We start from the raw sequence: 13,315 nt of genomic DNA, 5'->3' as shown, positions 1-13,315 counted from the left end.
CTCACACTACCTGTAACTCGGGGGACCAATCTCTTCTTCTGGCCTCTACAGGTGTACAGTAAACACACACATACACAAGCACGCACACACGTGCATGAATGTGCACACACATACATATAATAAATAATAAAAATAATTTTTAAAAATAGCATGCTGAGTGTAGTGGTACACACGTTTAGTTCCAGCACTTGGGAGGCAGAGGCAGAGGCAGGTGGATTTCTGTGAGTTCAAGGCCAACCTGATCTACACAGCAAGTTTCAGTCCAGCCAGAACTACATAGTAAGACTGTCAAACAAACAAAAAACAAACAAACAAACAAAAGCAACAACAACAACAAAAAAAAAAACCTTCCTTTCTAATGGGCGAGACAGGTGAGACCCAGCCCAGACTGGCATATTCAGGGGTCGTGCAGAACTGGGCTGAGCCGATGAACAGTCCAGGAGGAGGGTTTCTATGCCAGGCAGCCAGGCCTGTGCTACAGTCACCTCATCCTGCCAGACTGTGAGATCCATGCAGGTCTGACTGTTCACTTACTGAGCACCTGGCACACGCTGGGTTCATAATAATTGTTAGTTTGAAGTTACCTGATTAAAAAACAAAACGAAAACAACAAATCCCACAAAACTCCAGGCCTCAGCATCAATAGGTTCCAGGGTCTGGTGGCCTCTGAGACTGTGAGACCAAGAAGACAGATATTTCGAGGGGCAGGAGAGGGTCCAGGACCACATCCCTCCAGTACTTTGGGAGGTCCCTCTGACTTTGGTCCCGACCTCCCTCCTGGGTGGGTGGCTTTCACCCCTTTCTGCTTTTTTGTAAATCTGGCCAGCAGGGGGCGCTCACCACACACAGATGAGCACTTTCCCCCGCATGGAGAGACAGAGCCTGGACCCATGACCAGCACAGAACCTGGGGTGGGCATCGTGGATCGGGGAGACCCCTGGTTGACTGGGGCCTGTGGCCGTAAGCAGCCCTGTAAGGGCCTCCTCCTCCCTTACAGGGACCACACGCTCCTGCCTCTCCCACCATCTATCTGGCTGTGTACCTCAGAACAGGCTGCAGCCTCTTTGGATTAGATTTTCCTCCCTGAGAATGCTTTTAATGGCACTAACCTTTAGTGGAGATGTCTACAGGCAAGGGGGTCTCAGGCATGGACCTGGTGCAGCTCCTGCCCTAGGCTGGAGCGGCGGGAGCAGGGTGACAGCAGATCTCCACGTGCCATTTACTGTGAGAGGGGCAGCCACGAGAGCCACTCAGGAGGAGGCCTGGGTTCAAGGGCTGACTCTCTCCGTGTTAGAGCCTCAGACTGCCCACCTGTAAAATGGGAATAACTAAGTATATATGAAATGCTTAGGCCCGTGGGGCCAGCAAAGTGGCTTCACGGGTAAAAGCACTTGCCACTGAGCCTGAGGATCTGAGTTAGATCCCGGGGACCCACACTGTGGAAGGACAGAGCCAACTCCTGAAAGTTATCCTCTGACGGCCGTATCTGTGCTGTGACACACATACGTGCATACGTGTGCAAGTACACACACACGTGCCTACGTGTGCAAGTGCACACACACATGCACACACACACACGTGCACACACAGACACAGAAAGCTGAAGACAATGGTGTGCAGTTCCTTAGGGCTCTATTACATGCTGTTTATTGCAGGATCCTCACAAGGCACACTGCCCAGATGCTGTCACAGGGGGACAAAGGGTCCCTGGGGGAGGGGAGACTCACCAAGGGAGGGAAGGAGGTCACCCGGGGAGGCTTCCTGAGAGAGGTGCCGTGAAATACAAGCCCAGGAAAGGCCTGGGGTCCTCCAGACACCCTGGCCTGTGAGAGACGGGATGAGGTAAGGTGTTTGGGGAACTTCCCTGGGCCCCAACGCAAGCCCCTGTGGGCCGAGAGGGCGCTGAGGTGGTGGTCAGGGTCAGGGCTGAGCTGGGGCGGATGTTGCTAATCCCTGCCACCTCCATGCCAGGCAGCTCCTAGCTGCAGGAAGCTCTGAAGGACTCCAGGGCCGCAGCTGTTGAATGCAGGCCAGCCCAGCACGAGGAGGCCTCGCCTGGCCCAGAACGCCTGGGGAGAGAGAGGAAACGGCCAGGGGACCACTGCCAGGAACCTGGGGGCTGGAAGTCTCTGCAGTGCCCAGATGTCAGGCGACAGGAGATGGGGGCAGGCAGCCTGGAGTCGGAGGCAGGTATGAGAGAACTGGAGAAGTTGATTTATTAGGGACGATGAAAGAAGCTAAATGTGTTTGCCGCTCAGCGATGACTCAGGCATTCCCCAGGGGTTCCAGAGAAAGAGCATCAAAGAACCAAAGGCAAGCGGCCTCCTACCAGAGCAGGGCCAAGTCCCTCCCCCCAAAGCAACACAAAACAGCCACGCTAGCCCACTAGGCCCAGGCACCAGCTGACCTCACCCAGAATGGCTGAAGAAAAGACCCCTCAGAGAGAGGCAGGTCCAATCCTGGATTTTCTCCAAACTTCTATGTGATCTTAGTCCGGTGGCTGACCCTCTCTGTACCCACACTCACCGGAAAGCACTCATCTGCAACGGACCGGGTCCCACCCCCTTCTCTCATCCCATTGGCTTCTCCCAGAGGCTGAGGGATTTTTTCCTTTACCAGAAAAGCTCCCAACGGCTCTCCAGGAGAGAAGCCAGACTCCACAGAACCTGGGAAAGAGAGGGCAGCTTTCTGTGCCAAGCTGCAGGCCTGGCGCTGGGACCCGGGTCGAACTGTGTGCAGCTAGAGGTCACAGAGATGACGGGACAAGAAGGGAGCAGGGAGTGTGGGGGGGGACATCCCTGCCTGCAGGAGTACTCTGGGAGGTGTGGGAACCCCCCCGAACAGCAGCTAGACACATGTGAGAAGTGGAGATCTGGTTTGGTGGACAGCAGGGACCAACCTTGGAACAACGGGATATGGAAAGCAATGGAGAGACCCGTCCAGGCAAGCATGCACAGCCTCAGACCGTGGGGTGGTGTCTGGAGCCTCTCTAAGGATACTCCATAAGGACGGATTAAGGAAGACATGGGGGAGGGTGGGGAGGAGGGGACTGGCAGGTACGGAAGGAAGATGGCGGCGGGGTAGCAGCAGCCTGAATGTCAGGGGGCCTCCAGTCTCCCCCACAGCCTGGTACAGGGCCAGGCTCAGGATGAACGTGTCACAGTCTGTGGAGGGGGCTGCAGGACCCCCTATTGGGACCGTCATCTAGGCTAGACAGGAAGCCCTCCCCTTCCTTTCCTATAACCCCTCCCCCTTGTCCTCCAAGTAGTCCCCTCCTGATCCTGTCCTGTCTCCCTTTCTTGGCCACCCTGCCCTGGCCCGATGGCATATTGTAAGTAATTGCAGACCTGGTCTCCAACCCTGGCTTCCCAATGGCCAACGGCGTGACTCTGGGCCATGTCAACTCATCTGCTGCCCCTGGAAGCCGGGGATTCCCAGCTGTAATCCTGGGACTTAGTCTACAGCTGACCTGCTGCCTCAGGACAGCCCCAAGGAAGAAGTAGAATTTCCATGGGTCTCAGAAGTCCCTGGCCCCTCCCAAGCCCACTTGCTTCTCTCAACTTAAAGGCTGTGGTGGAGTAGCCTTAACAACCCTGTCACTAACGACCCTAGAAAGGTCCCTTGATTTTTTGAGGATTGTTTTGTGGTTTGGGTTGCTTGAAACAGTTCTAGGCTGGTCTAGAACTCATGGGCAGTCCTCCTGCCTCGGCTTCTTGAATACTGAGATCACAGCTTTCTGAGATAGGGTCGCACGCTGTAACCCAGGCTAGCCTCAACTCACGGCGATCCCCCTCCTCGGCCTCTGAAATTCTACGGTTCCCAGTATGCACCTCCTCACTCAGCCTCCCCTTCGTTTCTGGGAGATCCAGTGTTCCTCCACATCAGGCACAGACAGCCCAGTCCACCCAACCTTGGCCAGCACTGATGCTGCAGCCCAAGATGCCACCACATATCAGCCACCCCGCCAGGGCCTCTGCCAGTATGTCCCATTCCTCCTGCATCCTCCAATGCAGGGACAGTTACCCTGTGCCATAGAGTGCCAGCCCAGCTGGTCCCAAAGACTCCATCCTTTCTCTTGCCCCAATAATGTGGGCACAGCTCAGCTTCTGGTGAGACAGCCTGGAGGTCTGGGGCTTCCCTCAGGGAGGGTCAAGTGCTGTGCACCTGGCTCCAAGATGCTCCATCCCATCTCCGATTTAACCAAGCCCCATCCAAGGATGTCTTAGCCAGTAACAACAGCCTGCCATCCTTCCTTCCTTCCTTCCTCCCTCCCTCCCTCCCTCCCTTCCTTCCTTCCTTCCTTCCTCCCTTCCAGAGGAAACAAAAGTTCACCGTTGTTAAGGCACCAACACACAGGCCCCTTGAGGAAGCCAAAGGAAGAAGATTCCTCCATCTTGTGAACATATCGTTTCCTCCCAGCAGCCACCAGGGAGACAGGACCACTCCCATCCAATAGATGAGTGTCGGGAACAGATTGCTTATCACAACGGTACCAGCAAAGTACGGGCTGGGAGGAAGCTGAGGGTCAGATCCACAACCTCCACAGCCTGCCCATCCTCCGAGGCTAGTCTAGCCATCCCATCTCCCTAAAGCAGTGGTTCTCAACCTTTCCAATGCAGTCCCTCATGTTGTGGTGACCCCCCCAACCATATAATTATTTTCATTGCTACTTCATAACTATGATTTTGCCACTGTTATGAGTCCTAATGTAAATATCTGTGTTTTCCGATGCTCTTACGTGACCCTTGTAAAAGGGCTAATCGACCCCCCCATAGGGGTCGTGACACTGCCGTAGAGTAAAGGCCCAGAAAGGACCCATCTCTGCTGCAAAAAAATTATTTTTTAAATAAAACATCCACCATCCAAAAAAAAATTATAAGACATTCTCCATGTAGAAAATTGGACACTGTAATAGAGAAGAAAATAAAAGTCAGATTTCCTTTACTATACCTGATATTGCCAGCATTTCCCAACCTGTCCAGCACACCCACACATGTAATGAGTTAGGTCTCGGCTGTAGTGCTGCGGATACAATTTGGTGGTCTGCATCTGCCTTCGTCCTGTGGATCCCCACGTCCCACAGGACCAACCAGTCAGAGGAAGTGAGGGCATCCTGAAGTAACAAGTCCCAGTCACTTGCTGTTGTGGAGCAATTTCCTGCGAGATAAAATGTTCCATCCTGGAGGGAAGCTTCTTAAGACACAGGCTATTCTAAAGAGAGACGAAAGGTTCCATCCTGCCAGGCAGCCCCCTTAAGTTCAGAAGCAAACCACTCAAAGGCTTCAGGGACTACTCCAAAAGCTTCAGGAAGTCCCTGAAACTGACTGGTGTCTCTAGGCCCCTCCTTTAGTATCTACTAGCAGTAAGACCTGCCCTCCAAGCTGAGCCACCTAAAAGAGGCAGAGACCAGATGAGTGACCTGGAAGAGGCTTGGACCAACTGAGCTACCTGGAAAGGACGCTCTCGAGCCCAACCAGCTGCCCACAGGCTGTGCAGTGAGCTCCAGGTTTCCAGCTGTGTGAGCTGTCACCCGTGCTGGGGTGGGCTTTGGTGATGCAGCTGTCTTTGGGTCATTTCTGTCCCTGTCAGTAACTCTTCACCCACACCCCTGTAAGTAACCCCAATAAATGCATTGGCCCACCAACTAGACTAGGCTTTGGTGGCATTCATTCTTTGTCATTGGTTCCCTGTCTGGGATAAGTAGACCTTTGTCCACACCTTCCCAGGAAGAGTGTCGCACAACACTTGTAACGAAGGGTGTGCCTTATGCTACCATGGAGGGAGCTGAATAAGGGTCCCTGTCACAGGAATTCAGGGACCCAGCCATCTTGGTAGGTGCCATCTTGGCACAGACCACCAGGAGCGCTGTCTGGGAAGGACAGTCATTTCCCCTCAGGTTTCAAAGTCATATGGTCACCTAGCTTCAAGAGAAGTGAAGTACCATGCTACTCCCTGCCCAGAGAGAGGACAGAGCAGAACAATTCTGCGTGCAGCATTAACAGCAGTTACACCTCGGGTGGCCATGTGTCCCCATTTGCTCAGGGCTGAGGTGGTTCTAGGATCAGGATGCCTCATGCTAACCCTGGGGAAAGCCTTGGGCGGAACCAAAACCCATTGTGCCATGCCGTACATGCTTCACAAGCCACCTTTTTACAACATAGCAGCCATGCTGCACGACCCCATAGCTCTCACGGCTGGAGGTTCAGGTCGCTTCCGGTTTTACACATTTCTAAACCCATTGCCAGGCTTGGCAGGTCAAGGTGCCCGCAGGAGAAAGGGAACTAAAGCAGCCAGATGGGCATCGTTTATCCCCCGAAGCCAGAGGGAGCCGTCCCAACCACACCATCCCAAGGAGCACTTGAACAAATAGATGTGTGGTCCCCAGGGTATCGGCTGAGTCTTGGATGGAGCTTACTAATGTGGTTTCCGGCGTGTGCCTAGGCCATGTTGATGGTTCTGGGTCTGAGATCACACTTTCGAGCTCCACCGACCCAGCCATTCTGTGCCACCTGCTTGCCACCTGACAGCCGACAACGATGAGGTGACTCATCCCTTCTCAGTTTCTTCACCTGTGAGTTGGGGCCTGTACCCACATGGCAGGCTTTGAGGGGACGCCCAGGCTTGTGACGAGCTGTTGCAGACAGTGAGTGTTCTTCAGTGGTAGATTAAATAACTTCATGTTTTAAAATATTTGTTCATTTGAATGGAATTGCATTTATTAAAATTTCCATGGCTTTCAGAGCTGAGTGGGAATGAATTATCTTTGTGCCGTGGCTAGGCGCATGTGTTTCCTCTCGCGCGCGCGTGAATCACCAGCTCCTGCCTTTTGCCCGATAAGCTGCAGGGCCCCTGCCCTTCCCCACCTGCTCCATCCAGAGCAGACAACCCACCCCCTGCTTGCTGAGAAGATGTGCACAGCACAGGAAGCCAAATCCACTCACTCTCTTTCAGTGTTTTTTTCCCCCCAGTCAAGGTCAAGCTTAGTGGATGACTGGTCCAGAATGTGACAAACAGAAAGTGGGTCTGAAGGATGGGTGCTGTGGATTCTGTATGCTGTGAAGGTGTTGCTCTGATTGATTGATAAATAAAATGCTGATTGGCCAGTAGCCAGGCAGGAAGTATAGTGTAGGCGGGATAAGGAGAGAGGAGAATGCTGGGAAGTAGAAGGCTGAGTCAGGAGATGCTGCCAGCCGCCGCCGCTGCCACCATGAGAAGCAAGATGTGAAGGCAGAACTGAGGAAAGGTACTGAGCCACGTGGCTAAACATAAATAAGAATTATGGGTTAATTTAAGTGTAAGATCTAGCTAGCAAGAAGCCTGAGCCATTAGGCGAAACAGTTTTAATTAATATAAGTCTGTGTGTTTATTTGGGTCTGAGCAGCTGCAAACTGGGTGGGACCAGGAAACTTCTGGCAACAGATGGGACTTCCTGCCTCATGATGGCTGCAAGAGAAAAGGTGTGTGCTCCTGGCTCACCCCAAAGTCTGGTCAGGAATTGGGGTCTCTCTGTCCTGCACCTACCACCACCATGGGCTCTGCCGTACGCTGCCATGTCCTATCTCTCTCTCCCCACCTGCAGGTTCCTTCCAGAAAGGCTCCTGGGAGGTTCCATTGCCCACTACCAGCTGGAAGCAGGGGCATGGGCTTTAAGAACCATCCCCATAGCCCTGCACTCAGAAGACAGAAGCACGTGGATCTCCGGGAGTTCTGGTCAACATAATGAGTTCCAGACCAGCCAGAGCTACATAGTGAGACTCAGTCAAAACAAACAAACAAAAAGAGAAAGGCCTCATAACCCAGCATGGTGCCACATGCCTGTCATCCCAGGAGTCAGGAGATGGAGGAGAATCAGAAGTTCAAGGTCATACTTAGCTACATATCAAGTTCCAGGACAGCCTGGGCTAGAGGAAATCCTACCTCAGAATAAACAAGAACAGCCCCAGTTTTAGACAAGGCAGTTGAGTTAGCTGAGTCCCATGAGCCTTGACTCTCCAGGTCCCTGTTCTCCTGTATATACTATGTCCAGGGGGCTGGAGAGATGGACGGCTCAGTGGTTAAGATCACTGGATGCTCTTCCAGAGGACATAGGTTCGATTCTCAGCACTCATGTGACATCTCACAACCATTTTTGTAATTCTAGTTCAAAGGAATGGGATCCAGCACCCTCTCTGGCCTCTGCAGGCACCAGGCAGATAAGCATACAGGAAAATCACCCATACAAATAAAATAAAATAAAATAAAATAAAATAAAATAAAATAAAATAAAATAAAATAAAATAACAAAATAAAACAATACAGTGCCAAAGTCAGCGGAAGGAGTTAAATTGATCCACAGCTACCACATTAGCTAAGTGGGATATGCCGTTCTGTCTAGTTCTGTTCCCAGGGTGATGGCCTTTTCCTCTATTTGAACTAATAATGGCCAGCTCTCCAGGCAAGCTCCCCCAGGGGCCCCTGCCATACTGCCACCGAGGGAGTCCTGTGTTTAAAAGCATTTGAAGCACCACCCAGAGGCTACAGAGATGGTAGTATGTCATTCTTTAGTCATTAAGGAAGGTAATTGAAAAGATGGGGGACTGAGGCACTTGGGAACCGGGCACCTTCCAAGGCACACCCCTGGTGAGACCTCCCAATGACCCGACAGGTGGAGGAGTCTTGGAGATCTCAGGTCTCCCCACTGGGGAGTGGCTGGAGAAAGACCCTCTTCTAGGTGGTGGGCTCAGGACTGGTTTTCTTCACGCTGCCTCCTAATTGAGCTGGGTGTTTGTTTTGAGACAGGGTGTCTGTCACTCTATAGCTCAGGCTGGCCCTGAACTCGCTACATAGCCCAGCCTGAGCTCAAATTCAAAGCAATCTCCTATTGCCTCAGCCTCCCAAGTTATTTCTTTCATTTTTATTACGTCTATTTGGAGGGGCCCCACAACCCAAGGCCATGCTTTGCTTTCTGTTTTTTTTTCTTTTCTTTCCCTTTTTCTTTTTAGACTGGATCTCACTATGTAGCCCGGGTTGGCCTCTATTTCTCTGTAATTCTCCTGCCTCAGCCTGTGTGTGTTGGGATTACAGGCATGCACTGTTATGTTTGCACGAACATTTGTAAAGGGAAAGAAAATGAACATTTCCTGCCTTGTGAAATTTGTAGGAGCTTGGACTTTCTGTGTTCGTGTCAGTACACAGAGTAATTGCTTTGCATGCAGAGGGTGGAGATCAGGGCCTCCGTGGTGCTAGGCTGGCACTGCCCACTGGGCTTCACCCCTGCTCCACAGCTGTGTTTAAACACAGCCCTTTTGGTGGTGGTGTTTCCATGACAATAGCCAAGCTGGGTAGTTCTGCCCACAAGGTATAACTCCAAAACCAAGAATAAGGACCGTCCAGTCCTTTCCAGAATCTGGCTGCCGTCCCTCACTAATGAGACAAGTGGCATGCTCCCAGCCTCAGTTTCTCATTTGAGCAAATGGGAATGCTGGTCAATGAGGGGTAAGTATGAAGTCTGGGTAAGCTCCCAAGACTGAGCCCCGTGCCCTTTCTGCATCTCCAATTTAAACACCTGTGGTGTGTAATGGGTGCCCCCACTCTTGGGTGGCCCTCACTCCTGACCACTGCATTGGGGTGAATATTCTTGGGAGACAAAGCATCTGGCTCGCACTTGTTCTCTGGATCCCTGCTCCCTAGCTGAGCCTCCATCGTGGCAAACCCAGTCTATGCCCAAGTCTAGCTGGCCTCATCTCCAGCATCCAGAGCACACATTTCCTGGGCGGTGGGGTTGTGAGAGGCCTGACTGGCTGCCCTTGTCTCTGCTCTCTGCTCTTCGTGTGTGTGTGTGTGTGTGTGTGTGTGTGTGTGTGTGTGTGTGTGTGTGTGTCTTTTGTTGGAGGTGGTTGGTTGGTGTTATTTTTGCCGTTATTGTTTTGGTGGGACGGACAGAGTCCCATGTAACCCAGGCTGGCCTCGAACTCACTGTGTAGCCAAAGATGGCTTTGCACTTCTTGTTGATGTGGTGCTGAGAATTGAACCCACGGCTTCATGCACGCTAGGCAAGCACTCTACCAACTGAGCCAATTCCTCCAGCCACTTTCTTTTTCATCTCAGACTCTCAAGACGGGTGGTCTGCACCCCTCTGGCTCCTCACTGCCCTGCCACTGGAGGCCATAGCCTCAGTCAGTACCTAAATACTGTGAAATACTGTCTTTCTCTGATCTCACCACGACAGCCTGCTCTTCCTGCGCCAACGGATGGGTCTTTGTCCTGGAATTCTCTTCCTTATCCAAAGTCCAGTGTGGACCCACATCCTCTGTTTGCCCCCCCCCCGCAGTCTCAAAGCAAGCCCTAAGTCTAGGACACCTCTACAGATCTGTCCTCAACCTCCCGGCTGCCCCTGGTGAGATCTTGCTATCCTTATGAATATGCATGAGCGTATCCTGTTGCCCTTATGAATATTCATGAGTATCTCCTGGTGCTCCCATTAATCCAGGGAGCACCAGGACTCGGATTGGTATTTCTGAACCTTCAGTCCCAGCAAAAGTGTGGACCAGACTTAGCTAAATGTGTAATAGATGAAAGCCAGGTGGGGCGGCACGTACTTGTAACGCAGCATTCGGGAGCTGAAGAAAAATTGTGACTTTGAGGCCAGCCTGGGCTACTGAGACAAGGCAAACACTCTACCAAATGAGCTATAGCTCCAGCCACTTTCTTTTTCACCCCAGACTCTCAAGACAGGTGGCCTGCACCCTGTCTCAAAAAGAAAACATAAATGAAATAAGCCATTCATACAGCTAGGACTCCCACTCCCCTTTTGCTCAACAACCTTCCAAAGCTCCTGGTTCCTGCTCTGAAGGCCTCAAGCTCTCCTCAATGAAAGGGCATGGGTCCCCTCTCTGCTTATCTTCCTTGTTCACCCCCCCCCGTTTTATTTGTGGGTCCTCTGGCCATCCTTGAAGGCTTCACGGGACTTCAGGAACCCAGGAACATCAGAGAGTTCAGGGAGCTGGGACCCCGATGTCAGGATGTCTAGCTGGGTGAATCCTGCCCTCTGCCCCTCTGGGGAAGGGCCTCACCTCCCAGAAGAAGACCCAAGGCCTCCCTAGCTGCCGGGGTTAACGAGTCGAGGTTTGAAGTTCCAGATCTGCAGTGCTCAGTGGTGAATGTGATTGGCCCTCTGGCCAGACCTGGCCTAACCTGTCCTGCTCAGACCCCAGACTGAGGTTCAGGCAGCCACCCCAGAGCACCCCCACAGTCTCCTCCCAGTCCTCAGCCCAACCCCTCTACCTTGCTCCTTCACCGGAATAGCTCGGGCAGCTAGTGTACAACTAAGGCTGCTGTGTCGAATGTCAATGAGGCCAGGCCTAAGGAGTCCATCTGGGGACCAGAGACCAGGCAGAGGTTTAGAATGAAGAGGATGAGGAGTGGGGGGGTGGGGAGTGCAGGACAGAAGGCAGGGTTGGAGCAGGAACCACAGTCAACGAAGCAGGTTGGGACCGGGGCCAGGCTCACTGTAAAACTGCCCCCAAGGGCAGGAAAGGAGACAGGGGAGAGAGGGGGCTGTCCCAGAACAGAGAGGAGGGAGTTTTAGAGGTTGAGGAGATGGAGGGATGCAGTGCCTGGGGACTCCAGCCTTCTTCACCTGTGGTTAGGGACGCTAGAGATTCTGCAGGCCTAGGCAGAGAAACCCCCGTGTCCAGACCTGGGGGAAGCAGGGCAGAGGACAGGGTCGTTCAGAAAGCAGATGTGGCCCGAGCTGGCAAATCAGAAAGACCCCAGCCTGCCATGCCTACTGGTGACCTCATCACAGCTTGAGGACAGACCCCTGCCCAGAGCCTGCTGGTCACCCACCCTTCCTTTGCCTACCCGGTGCCCTGCCTGATCCCCTTCATTCCCACCCCACCGTTCGCTCAGCTAAGCTTTACCCGGCCGACTCACCCATCGCTCCAGCCTGGCCTCCCTCAGCAGGGACTCTCTCCAACCCTCAGAGTCCCATGCTGCGGGACTCCCAACCCTTATGTCCTGCTGGCCCCGGGGGTGCAAGCTGTCCCTACTAACTGCTCTAGGTCCTCACAGTGCCACAGAGAAGCCTCTGGGCCTGGTGGCTAAGCTCCCAGGCTTGGGATGTGCCTGGGCCAGGTTCAGCGCAGGGCCCTGGAACTCCAGTTGCACACAGTAGGGGCTTCTTCATACATGCTGAGGCCTTCCTCCCGCTACATCATCACGTGTGCACACAGCAGGTGCCAGCGACGGCTCTTGAGCTGAGGTGACTTCACTGGGGAGGCATAGGTGTGCCACCTCTGTTGGTGGCCTCCCAGGCAGCCCAGCTTGGGAGAAAGCTCATTCTCCTTGAGTCTGCAGCTGGGGCAATCAATCGGTTGCCGTGGAAACCAGGCACGAATCAGAGGCAGGCACTTCTTGGCTAAGCCAGCGCCACCTACCCACCCACTCAGGCCTGGCTGTGAAGGTCCCTCACTTAGAGCTGTTGGGGAAGGTACAGAGAGAGGAGGGGGAGGCTCTGATATGACTCGGAACATCAGTCTGCACCCCCATTCTCTGAGGTCCCCAGTGACTAGGTGGTATCTTGCGGGAACTGACCCTCCCAAGTAGTCCCCTCTCCTCAGGTTTTTACAAGGCTCACCCCTTACATTATAGCAGTGGTTTTCAACCTGTGGGTCGTGGGGGTTGTCGAATGACCCCTTTTTATAGGGGTTGCCTAAGACTATCTGCATATCAGGTATTTACAGTATGATTCATAACAGTATCAATAATAAATTTTATTGTGGGGGGGTCACCACAACATGAGGAACTGTGTTAAGGGGTCGCAGCATTAGGAAGGTTGAGAACCACTGCATTATAGCCTTACCCCTTGGTACTTAGAGCAAGACCTGAGGGGAGGGGTCATGGGCCCATTGGGCAGAAGGGAAAACTGAGGCACAGCCCGGGAGTCCCTGGCAATGCAGGTCTAAGCCCTCTCCCTGAGCCCCATCTCCCAGTCTCTCCTCCCCAGCCTGAGAGATGAAGGCAGGGGAGGAAGAGTGGACAGAGGAACTCTGCCTTCCCACCAGATGAGAACTTGAACTTAGCACTTCCTGTTCCCATTCATGACAGGCCTACCGAGGGCCATTAGCCAAGCCTATGGGCCTGCTCCCTCCTGCCCACCCACGCAGCTGCAGGCTCTGACTCCTGCAGAGCCGCCAGAACTGGACAGAGCCCTGGCTCCACATCAACCCAGCCAAGCCCATCACTAGGCTCCTCACTGGGAGAAGCCTGAGTTTCTCAGTTTGGAAAATGGGAGTGATTGTCTCTGCCTCACCGAGTAGTAATGAGAAGCCAGCCC

The sequence above is a fragment of the Peromyscus eremicus genome, chromosome 20, assembly GCF_949786415.1.
Source record: "Peromyscus eremicus chromosome 20, PerEre_H2_v1, whole genome shotgun sequence".
NCBI classification, from domain to species: Eukaryota; Metazoa; Chordata; class Mammalia; order Rodentia; family Cricetidae; genus Peromyscus; species Peromyscus eremicus.
This window is presented reverse-complemented; position numbering follows the sequence as displayed.